Source organism: Marmota monax, unplaced genomic scaffold (genome assembly GCF_021218885.2).
Source record: "Marmota monax isolate L192 unplaced genomic scaffold, Marmota_monax_Labrador192_F-V1.1 WCK01_AAM20220418_F8-fsc00074, whole genome shotgun sequence".
Taxonomy (NCBI): Eukaryota; Metazoa; Chordata; class Mammalia; order Rodentia; family Sciuridae; genus Marmota; species Marmota monax.
The window spans coordinates 1,136,791-1,149,910 of NW_026694232.1; positions in this window are offsets into that span (position 1 = coordinate 1,136,791).

Genomic DNA, 13,120 nt, shown 5'->3' on the forward strand with positions numbered 1-13,120 from the left:
TCTGAAAGGGCAGACATAAAAATGTGTCTATTGTTTTATGCCCATATCAGATTTGTAGCTGGTTTTGATTTTTCTTTTTGTTTATGTATTTTAAAATACCTTCAATAAAAAAGCATTAGTTTTATAATCATATCTTTAATTTTAGGATTTTTTTTTAATTAGGAAGAAACAAACACCAATAGCAAATAAAAAAAAGTGATTTGGGAGTTTAGACCCATCTGAGAAACTGGAAGAAGAAACAGGGCAAATGACCACACTGTAATCCATTCAGTGAAGTATATTCTGAGAGATAATACAACTATCATCATTTTCCCTGGAGCAGGAGCCAGAATGTGTGTGTGTGTGTGGGGAGGGGGGTATACCCTTTCTTTCTTCCTTCTTTCTTTCCTTTCTCTCTTTCTTCCTTCTTTCTTTCCTCTCTTTCCTTCTTTTGTGGTTTTGAGGTTCTAACTCAAGGCCTTGCACATACTAGGGAAGTACTCTACCACCAAGCTACACCCCCAGAACTAAACAATATTTCTGATGAATTGTTGTAGGCTTTAGTGCATACTGGAATGAGAATGAAGAGCTTCCAAGAGTTGCTGTTATAGGAGAAGCCGCACACATTCTTAGGTCTCTTACTCAGGAAACCCATTGTAACAAGGACTTAAGAAGGAGGACCCAGTGATTGACCTAACTCCATTTTGACTCTATCTTGCCTTTCTGACTTTTTTTTGAGTCATTTTCCTCTGTAATCTATGGAATTCCAGTGATAAGAGACCTGATAAATATCCTGTGATAAGAGTCAAAACTATAGTCTAGGCAAGAGGAACTTTCTTATCCTGACCAGCACCCACCCAACAAAATCTAAGATAAAGATCCACCAGTCCACCCCTGACCTAAACCACCTGCTTTGACAGCTGTTCAATCCTTCTGACTATGCAGACCCCACCCCACCCCACCACCACCCCTGCCCTTATTTAGTCCTCTTTCTACCAAACCTCATTTTTAGCCCCTCAATGTCAAGGCTAAAGGCATGGGTCCCCTTGTCTTCCCGTGTAGTTATGCTGGTTAAACTGATGAATGTTCCTTTCCTGTTTGGTTTTTGGGATGAGTAGCCAGACCAGATTTATTGTATCCTCCAAAATAGGCCTCTGGTCTAGGACTCTGTAACACCATCAGCACCAGCATGGTGCAGGACGAATCTGAGGAAGATTCCACATGGAATTGCTAATGAGAAAGAAAGAGAATCCACTGTGAAGCCCTCCCAGACTTTTCTCCATAACAAGGACAACTCCTCCCCAATCCAGTCCTATTTGGCCTTTTAATTTCATCTAAGGGGTTGGTAGAGCCATAGTCAACAGGGTAGAGGGCTAAGAGGAAATAGGCTGGGAATGTTGCACCCAAACCAGATAGGCATGCTAGAGTGGATGGACAGAGAGAAAGGCTATAGACTAAACTATGTGGCACTGAATTAGAATCAGAGCTGAGGGCCTAGAAGTGATGAGAGCCCAGTAGTAGTGAATATACTCAACATTGGTCTCTTATACCTAACAATGATTTGACCCCACCTTTTCATATTCTGGAACTAATGAAAGTACTTCTTCATCTAGGTTTCTTTTCTTTCTTTCCTTCTTTTTTTTTTGACAATGCTGTGAAAAACTTTTTCTTTTGTTGATTGCTACATTGATTTTTGGTTTGCCTCCATTTTACTTTAAAATATTCTAAGATATAATTTAAAAGACATGGTGACATAAGTAGTCAGAGACAACTGAAGGTTTTAATTTTAAGACTTGGTTGCAAGAGAGATTCTTCTGAATTTCTCATTTTTTTTTAGCTTAAGAAAAATAGGACACATATGACTCACCTGTGTAGGAGGTTAAGATAGTGGGCCCAATGAGGGCTAATAAAATGTCATCAGAACACTATGCCATGACTCAGCTCCTATAATGATTTGGATATGAGGTCTCCCTGAAAAACCCCTTTGTCAATGCAGGTATGTTTAGAGGCAAAATGAGAGCTGTAACCTAATCAGTAGATTAATACATTTGATGAATTGATAATTTGAAGGATCTACTATACTGGGTGGTAACTGAAGATGGATGTGAAATGGCTGGAAAAGTGGGTCACTGTGGGTGTGCCCTTGGGAATCTTCCCGGCCTCTCTCTCTCTCTCTCTCTCTCTCTCTCTCTCTCTCTCTCTCTCTGCCTCCTGGGTGTCAGGAGTTGATTAGCTTCCCTCCACTAGGCCCTTTCACAATGGTAGTCTGCCTTACCTTGGGCCCAGAGCAATGGAGCTGGCTGATTATGGACTGAACCTCTGAAACCTTGAGTCAAAATAAATATTTCCTCCTTTAAGTCATTCTTGTCAGGTATTTTAATCAGAGTGACAAAAGATGGACCAACAGTTCTCCACAGAAATCGCTCCATAAAATGAGAAAGCTGGCAGTCAGCTTTCTGGGTCTAGAACTTGTACAGCTTTACAGATACTTGAAACTCTCTGCCCTAAGAATGGTACTAGAAGTAAAACCCTTTTTTAGATGGTCTTGAGATAGGAATTGGAGATACAGAAAAAGTTAGACTGAATCTCCAAAGAAAAGCTCCCATGATTCTTTGGAATGCAGGAAATGTTCATGGTATATGAACCTTTGAAAGGCAAAGCAACCATTGGTGAACAACCCAACCCATGTTCTTAGCCTATGACCTTGACCTGCAACCTTGCCCCTCGCCTGAAAAATGTAACATGAAGGCAATGTGCTAGGTCTTGGAAAAGTTGGTGTCAAATTGTGTAACTCTACTCTGACTCCTCCTCTAGTCAGCTGTCCCTCTATGAATAGTAACACCCCACACCAAGGAGTCACTGTCTGTCCTCTGGAGGTGGTCCACATTCGCCTTTGTGTATTACTTGTTTTACCTCAAAAACTTCTCACTTTCAAGATAACTAGCATTCTCCCTTGAATGTGTATTTCCCATTTTATCCCAAAAGACATCTCTCTCCCTTGATATAAACTGAATTTTCCCCTTGAATGTATATTTTTTACTGGACTCCAAAAGACACCTGTCTTTCTTAAATATCTTAATTATCTGTTTTCTTAAATAAATTTGTCTATGTCTCTGACTGACACATGCTGAATTTCTTTTCCACCATGGCATACTCCACCTATCCTGAGTGGAGATCACTTCTCTGGGAACTCCTCTGGTGATAATATGATCAGATTGATATGAAATGTGGAAGACCATTTCCCTAAAGGCGAGAAGGCATGGCAGAGGAAAATAAATGTTAACAGATGTCCATTGCACAGAATGTAATGCTAGGATGGAACAGATGAAAGTTATATCAAAAAAAAAAAAAAGAAAGTTATATCAATAGGTGAAATCTTAGAGAAAATCCTAAAGGTGACAAGTTGAGAAAACCTCAAATATATATACTAAATGAAGAAAGAAGAAAATTTATTTAATGTCTGATAAGAGTTATTTTGTCTTTGTATTAGACTTCTTGTCATTGAAACCATTCTATACCCTAATAATATAAGAGACAAGATCTGAAATATCTCCAAAGGGCCAATATCTTAAAGATTTAGTCCCCAGGTTGTGGCACTACTGAGAGGCATGAAAACTTTAGGAGGTGTGGCCCAGTGTCAGGAGTAGGTCATTGGCACATGCCCTTGAAGGGTATATTCTTATCTCTCTCTCTCTTTTTCTTCCTCCTTTATCTCATGAAGTTTTGCCTTACCATGTGCCCAGAATCAATGAAACCAACTAACCATGTCTGAAAGCTTTGAAACCTTGAGCCAAGATCAATCTTTTCTTCTCTAAATTGATTTTCTCAGGTATTTTGTTATAATGATGGCAAGCAAACACAAGTAGTAATCTTTTTTCTTAATCATTAGACAGCTGTCTTATTTCTATGTCTCAATGGAATTTAAATCATAATTAGGAATGTTTTGCTATTGTGATTCGAGACACATTTTAGTATGAAAAACTCCTTATGGATACTCACGTTAAGCCATCCATCCAAAATAGGGCTTGGCTTCACATACTACTTAATATGTTTTTTCTGGTTGATTTGGTATATTAATGCAGAGGGAAAATAAATTTTAAGTATTTTTCCACCTTATATCTAGTCATCTATCTGTAATTCTTGTAAAAAATGCATTTTTGAAATGTTATCATATTTTAAAGATTTCATAACATGATGAATAAGAAAACTGGCAATCATACATTCATCCTTTTTGTAAATAAACAACTTAGGAAGATGAGAAAATGACATGGAAAGAAGAAAATTATACTATGCATAAAAGGAGAAATTGGAGGCAAGAACACTTGTCTTAATTTTTTGAATAAATAAAATCTTGATTTCACTTATAGTTTTCTAATTTAAAAAATAAAACATGAATTTTAGACAGAAAAGGAGAAACACTTTAACTGTTAAAAAATTTAAATATATAAGTGTTACTGGCAATAATGGTAGTAAGAAAATTTGAAATTCATCCTCATTATTTCAGACATAGAAAATAATTTATAAATCAAGATAAATAAAAAATAAAAGAATAAAATAAAAAAAACAAAAGATAAATAAATCAAGATAGTTCAATTAGTATATCATATATAGAAATATGCATTTTTAAATATGATATGTTAAAGGAAAATAGTTATGCATGATTGTTAAGTAAGATTTTTTTTATAGATCTTTAAAATTTTCTTGTTGAAGAAAAATTTCTTGCTTGGATTCAACAGAATAGTTGAAGAAACTACTAACACAAACAACCCCAAATCTCCATGGCTTATTGCAGTAAATGTTTATTCCCCAAACACAGAGTCCAAAGCAAATCTTGTAGATTCAGCAGCTGTCCTAGTGCCTCTCTGCTAAGAACTCATGGACAGAGAGCTTCTTCACTTAGAGGCTTGTCGATGAAGGAGCATCAGATTTGATCTCACAGGAATGCATATTTATTCTAGATTTGGATTTGCTTTACCTGCCAACAATGTTTTGTCCAACACCACCACTGATGCTCCTATTCAAAACTTCACTTTGCCATTTGAAGTCTCATTCAACACTTTATTTATTTTTTATTTACCTATCTATCTATCTATCTATCTATCTATTTATTTATAATTTATATATAACAGCAGAATGCATTACAATTATTATTACATATATAGAGCACAATTTTTCATACCTCTGGTTGTATACATAGTATATTCACACCAATTTGTGTCTTCATACATGTACTTTGGATAGTAATGATCATCACATTCAACCATCATTTATAATCCCATGCTCCCTCCCTTCCTCTCCCACCCCTTTGCCCTGTCTAGAGTTCATCTGTTCCTCCCATGCTCCCTCTCCCTACTCCACTATGAATCAGCCTCCTTATATCAAAGAAAACATTTGGCATTTGTTTTTTTGGGATTGGCTAACTTCGCTTAGTATTATCTTCTCTAACTCCATCCATTTACCTGTAAATGCCATGATTTTATTCTTTCTTATTGCAGAATAATATTCCATTATGTATATATACCACATTTTCTTTATCCATTCATCTACTGAAGGGCATCTAGGTTGGTTCTACAATTTAGCTATTGTGAATTATGCTGCTATAAATATTGATGTAGCTGTGTCCCTATAGTATGCTGTTTTTAAGTCTTTTGGGTATAGACCAAAGAGAGGGATAGCTGGGTCAAATGGTGGTTCCATTCTCAATTTTCCAAGAAATCTCCATACTGCTTTCCATATTGGCTGCACCAATTTGCAGTCCCACCAGCAGTGTATGAATGTACCTTTTCCCCCACATCCTCGCCAACACTTATTGTTATTTGTATGCATAATTACTGCCATTGTGACTGCAGTGAGATGAAATCTTAGAGTGGTTTTGATTTGCATTTCTCTAATTGCTAGTGATGATGAACATTTTTTCATGTGTTTGTATATCATCTTTTGAGAAGTGTCTCTTTAGGTCCTTGGCCCATTTATTGATTGGGTTATTTGTTTTTTTGGTGTCTAGCTTTTTGAGTTCTTTATATACCCTAGTGATTAGTGCTCTGATGTGTGAGGGGTAAAGATTTGCTCCCAAGATGTAAGCTCTCTATTCACCTCACAGATTGTTTCTTTTGCTGAGAAGAAATTTTTTAGTTTGAGTCCATTCCATTTATTGATTCTAATTCTTGTGCAACAGGTGTCTTATCAAGGAAGTTGGGGCCTAATCCCACATGACGGAGATTAGGGCCTACTTTTTCTTCTACTAGACGCAGGGTCTCTGGTTATAGTCCTAAGTCCTTGATCCACTTTTAGTTGAGTTTTGTGCATGGTGAGAGACAGGGGTTTAATTTCATTTTGTGGCATATGCATTTCCAGTTTTTCCAGCACCATTTGTTGAAGAGGCTATCTTTTCTCCGATGTATGTTCTTGGCACCTTTGTCTAATATAATTGTAGTTTTGTGGGTTAGTCTCTGTGTCCTCTATTGTGTACCATTGTTTTGCCAGTCTGTTTTGGTGCCAATACCATGATGTTTTTGTTACTATTGCTATGTAGTACAGTTGAAGGTCTGGTATAGTGATGCTACCTGCTTAAACACTTGGGAATCAACAAAAGAGGTGAAAGATTTATATAATGAAAATTACAGAACCCTAAAGAAACAAATCAAAGAAGACCTTAGAAGACAGAAAGATCTGCTTTTCTCTTAGATAGGAAGAATTAATATTATCAAAAGGACCATACTTCCAAAAGCACTATACAGATTCAATGCAATTTTGATAAAAATTCCAATGACATTCCTCAATAGAGATAGAAAAAGCAATCATGAAATTCATCTGGAAAAATAAGAGACCCAGAATAGCTAAATCATCCAACACTTTAACAGCAAAAGAAGTGTGGCAGAAGGGCATTCGCTGGTCTTCCAACATATGTCAGTGACTGGGATGTTCTTTTATAGCTTAAAGTACGTTTTGAACACATAGCATGCTGTTTTTCCCAAAGCCAGAATTTATGACTGTGAGAATCAAATGACAGAAACATGAGTGGTTTCTGTTACTATTACATCTAATTGTCCATTTTAAAAAGTTTCTTGTCCATCACTGAAACTTTGGACTCTGCTGATTTAGTGATCTCAGTTCCCAAGGAACCAGGGCAAGTTCTCACCAGGTGACAAAATTGCTATCCCTTTGAATTGGAATTTGAGATTGCCACCCGACCATTTTGAGCTTTTTGTTAATGTTTCATAAATTAACTGTCAGGGAAGTAGATAGTTTATTGGTTGAAGAGATCTTGGTTATCAGGGAGAAATTAGGTTATTGCTATACTATAAGCATGTTGAGGACTATGTTTGGAAATCAGTGGATTCTCTGGGTTACCTTTAACATGTAAATATTTAATATTAAAAATTAATGGATAACTACAGAAGCCCAAACAAGATAGAATGACTGAGTCATCAGGTCCTTCAGGAATAAAGATTTAAATCATCTTCAATAACTGACCAGCAGAAGCAATGACTGAGATCAAAAAACATACAATAGACAATGGAAGAAATTATAATCAATTTTCTTTTGGGGGCTGGGATTGGGGCTCAGCAGTAGAGAGCTTGCCTAGCATGTGAGAGGCGCTGGGTTTGATCCTCAGCACCACATTAAAAAAATAAATAAAATAAAGGTATTGTGTCCTACTACAACTAAAAAAAAATTTAAAAATTTTCTTTTGACTAGTAATAGAAACAATGACCTTCGAAACTTTACTCATAGTGTTTCCCTTCTATCCTTGTTATGGTTTAGATAAGGGAGTTGAGACTAAAAAGAGGTTTCAGTCTATGATTGGTTGACTCTATTGCTTTGAGCCCATGGCAGCACATCATGGCAGAACATGGGAGAGAGCCAGACCTCATGATGGGAAAGTAAAAGAAAAAAAGATATGGAGACAGAGACTGGAATCCCACAATTCTCTTTGAAGATGTGCTCCCAGTGACCTAAATATTTCCTGATGGCCCCACCTCTTAAAGTTTCACCACTTTCTACTGAGGTCAAGCTGGGGACTAAGCCTTTAACATAAAGGTCTATGGGAAACATTCCAGATCCTAACTAGCAATGTGAGAGTATTTTTTCTTTTTATTGTTGTTGTTGCTTGAATAAATACACAAGTAAGAGACTATTGCTATAGAAGTTCATAATATGAATAGATATATGTACAGGTGCTTAAATAACAAAGGCAAGGGATATGCTTGTTATATGTTCATTGACTGTTTCAAATCTACCCTTCCATAATGTCTTTTGTAATGCTAGGTGAACATCTGTAGGACAGGAGAGCATTTCTGAGAAACTTGTTAATTTCTGATAATAGGTATCACTAAAGGTATCTCAGCAGTTGGAAGACACAGAGGACTTCCATTTTCCTGTCAGTACAGTTTGAGCAGCAACAGTTAGATATTCATTTGTCTTTTGTTTTTCTCCTCTGAGCTCCTGAGTTACAAGTAGAAGAAGAGTTTGGCTTCAGTTTTTGATGTGACGTCTGTCTTCTTTTTAGCTTCGCTTCTTCCTTCCCATTTGGCTACACATCTGATTATGTTGATAAGATATCCCATGTGTGACTGGATGCAAAGGCACATGCCTGAAATCCTAATGACTTGGGAGACTGACGTAGGAAAATCTCAAGTTTGAGGCCAGCTTCAGCAATTTAGCCAAGACATTCAGCAATTTAGCAAGACCCTGTCTCAAAACAAATAAATGAAAAGGACTGGGTTTGTAGCTTGGTGGTAAGACTCCCCTGGGTTCAATTCCTACCATGCCTGCATACACACACACACACACACACACACACACACACCAAAAGAAAAAGAGAGTGCATGTATGCCTCCTCCCTCCAAATCATTAGAAAATTCAAATTTTGCAAACTCCCAACCCATGCTTAGGAACTGTCCCTCAGTTCCACTCCCTAGCCACTCTGAGGGCCTAGTCAACTCCCTATACCTCACTCAAGTCAGTAAAGGCCTGCTTACTCCTGTTCTTTCTGCCCCAGGTGTCCCTTCATGAGTAATACACTTTTCTCAAGTTGTTCTGGTATGTTCGTAAGTTTGTACATATTACCTATAATTGAGAGAAAGTCCATGGCACCTTTATGAATAACTATAACATATAGCCCTTTCTCAAAAGGCTGATCAAATTATATATGGTTATTATTTGAGTTCCTTGGTTTTGTAACCCATTTTTTCCTTTTTGTTTCCCTAGCACATTTGCTATTATTGCTGCAAACCAAATGACCCCAAACTTGATACCTTAAAGTCAAATTTATTATTTCAGTTTCTGAGTGTCAGTCAGCTGAGTGCCTCTGACTTAAGTCTTTTGTGAGGTTGCATACAAACTGTTGATGGGGACTGTGGTGTAATCTGAAGTCCTGACAGGAGGAAAGAGAAATTAGCTTCCAAGTTTTCTCATATGCTTGTTAGTAGTCTTTAGTTCCTTTTGATGTGACCATTTCTTCATACCAGACTGCTTCTTAACACAACCAACTTTCCCCAGGCTGAGTAATCCAATAGAGAATGAAAGAGAACGTGCCACAAGAGAAGCCACAGGTTTTTTAATATCATAATATGGAAACTGACATCTAATTATATCTTCTTGGTTTTAATCACTAGAAGCTTCATTAGGTCTAGTCCATACTAAACAGTAGGGTATTGCACAGGACGTGAATACCTGGAGGTAAGGGTTTTAGAGGCCATTTAGTAAACTCTCTAATATACCTGGCCCTAGGAGTAATAGTTATTTCCTACAATTATCATTTAATAACTAAATTCACTTTTTGCTTCCTCAGCTTCAAAGATTATACATCTGTGTAATTAGTGTCCTGATATTAAATTCTCTCTCTTGGACTAAAATGCATGGTTATTTTTCCTGACTTAGAGCTGAGATATATAGTATTTAGGGCCTCTGTGGGAATTTCTTCAGCCAATCAGTGAGGATTGCATACATTTGTCCATATTCCCCTCACCAGAACCTAGTCATATAACTAACATAACTGCAAAGAAGGCTGAGAAATGTATGGGGTACACAGGTATTATTGAGATTTATAGTTTCTGCCATGCTACTTAATTTTCAGGAAGTCATATACACATTTTCAACACCTCCTGGATACCACTTGCTCAGCTAAGTAATTTCTTTAAACAAATACATTTTTGCAAAAATTCAAAATACTTGGCAAGCATAGTCATTCTAATATATTTGTTTTTCCCCCACTAGATCCCTCACACTGAGGCCATTAATTTCCCAAAAAGCATTGGAACTAGGGGGGAACTTCACATAGCTAATAATTACAGCCTGTATTTGAAAGGTAATTTAATATAAGAATTATTTTCTTTTAGTTATTATAGAATTAAAATATTAACACTTGCTGCCATGAATTTTTTTCAGCAAAACCAGTGAATTGCAGAAATTCTGGGCAATTTATTAGTATAATACACTGTAATTTATGCATGAATTTATCTAGTTTTTGGAACTTTTAAATCTAAACTGAATATAATCTATGTGTGAGATATCAGTGAAATATTCTCTGCTATTTTCAAATACTATTGTATTTTTAAAGTCAAAACAGACAGAATCCATGTATTAGTTTCCAAGCAGAAATTCCGTTTTTCTTCTTCTGTTTTTTGTTGGGGGGAAGGGGGTGCTGGAGATTGTCTCAGGGTCACATTATAACTAAGCTACCTCCCCAGTCCTTTCTATTTTTATTTTGATACAGGGTCTTGCTGAGTTGCTGAGGCTGGCCTCCAACTTGCCATCCTCTTGCCTCAGTCCAGTTGCTGGGGTTATAAGCAAGCGCCAACATGCGAGGCTCTTCAAGCAGGAATTACTAGTGAGCTTCATTTAGTCATTTGGAATTATGACAGGAGACCATCATCATCAATTTTAAAATAAGTTTCCAACTTTTTCTTTTTGTAGATATTTTGGTCATGTCTTGTATTAAAGTGTAATTTTGTGATATCAACAATTTTAAAACAACCTTCTGACTTTTCCTTTTTTACATTTTTTTTTGGATATTTTGGTCATACCATGGATAAAAATGTAATTTTGTGACATCAACAACAAAATAATGTGGGAACCAAGTTTTGAAGTTGTAAAGTATAGGGTATTGAAGTTAAGCTCTTATAAATGATAGTGTTATAATTTTAGAATGGTAAATGTAATCCTCATTATAGCCACAAAGAAATTAATGATTGAATATATACAAAAAAGAATGTGATAGGGATTTAAATGTTTCACTACAAGAAGTCAAATAAACACAAAGACAGTACTGCTGAAAGTGAAAGACAACAGATCTCTGAGGCAGCTGGGAATGGTGGCACATACCTTGTAATGTCAGCCATTTGAGAGGCTGAGGTAGGAGGACCCAAGTTTGAGGCCAGTCTCAGTGATGTAATCAATCTCTGTCTCAGAATAAAAAATAAATTAAAAAACCAAGGATGTAGCTCAGTGGTAAACCACTTTGGTCTTCAATTCCCAGTACAACCCTCCCACCCAAAAATATATAAGGCAATATAGAAAACAAATAGTAAACAGTCAGAAACTATTCCTAATTATTTTAAATTTAAATGAAATTAAGCTCTGCAATCTAAAGACAAAGATTGACAGAACGGATTAAAAAACAACAACAACAACAATCCACCTATATGTTGTCTACCAGAGACCCATTTTAGATACAAAACACAAATGCAGTCAAGCATGTGATAACAATATTTTGGTGAGTGATGAATCACATGTGTGACAGTGATCTCATAAGCTGATATGAGCGATGATGACATAGCAATCTTAATTTACATAAGTATATAAGTATACTCTATAACATTTGCATAATGATAAATCACTTAACAATATATGTTTTTTTTTCAGAGTCTCTGCCTTTGAACAGTGCATACCTAAAGAATAAAAATGAAAAGAGAAAAAAGTCTTTCATGGAAACCAAAAGAGAGCAAGGTGGCTCTACTAATACTAGACAAGATGGACTTTAGCCAAATATGCTTAAAAGACAAAGAAGTACATTATATATTAAAAGTTAAATATAACAAGATATGACAGTGACAAACATTTACACACCAAAAAAGATTAGCAAATAAAGCAAAAAATAACAGAATTGAAGGGAGAAACAGTTCTACAATAAGAGTTGGAGACTTTAATACCCCAACTCTCCATAATAGATAGTACAACTTCATGGCATAAGGCAATGGAGACTTAGCATTACAAACTGATCTAAAAGGCAGGTACATAACACTCCATCCAGCAACACCAGAATACACTCTCTTTTCAAGTGCACATGGAATAGTTTTTTAGGTAAAATCATATATTAGGACACAAATTGTCAATGGACTTTAAAAGATAAGGTAGGACAAAATACCTTCTCCAACAACAACAGCATGAAGTTAGAAATCAAGAACAGAATTAAAATGGGAAAATTTACAAATACTTGGAAATTAAATATGCTCTTAAAAAATCAAAGACTCCAAGAAATCACAAAGGAAATTAGAAAAACTTAAGGACAAGTGAAAAGGAAAATACATTATAAAACTCTTGGGATACAGTGAAAACAAACCTTTATAAGGAAATTTATATGTATAAATGCTTACATGAAAAAACAAGAAAGATCTTAATTCAACAACTTGCTTTGCAAATTAAGAAACTGAAACAAACTATTCAAAGCTAACAATAAAAGGAAATAATAAAGATTAGAATACAGATCAACAAATAGAGAAAAGAAAAATGATAGAGAAAACCACAGTTGATTCTTTGAAGATCAACAAAATTGAGAAAACTCAAACATGATGAACACAAAATAAAAATAACACTCAAATTACTAAGTGAGAAATGAAAATTGGAACATTAGTATTGTTTTTACAGAAATAAAAAGAATCATAAGGGGGTATTATTAATAACTGTATGTCAACAAATTGGATAACCTAGAGGAAGTGGATTTAGTGGATTATGTCTAGGAAGAGAAATAAAACCTATGCAGATTAAACCATGATAAAAAAGAAAATCTGAATAGATATGTAACTGCTAAGGAGACTATACCAGTATAAGATCAAAAAATGTAGTTTTTGCTCATAACTCAATAGAACACAGAATACTTCACATCTGTTCACCAAGATATGTGGAAATTTCTCTCCACGCA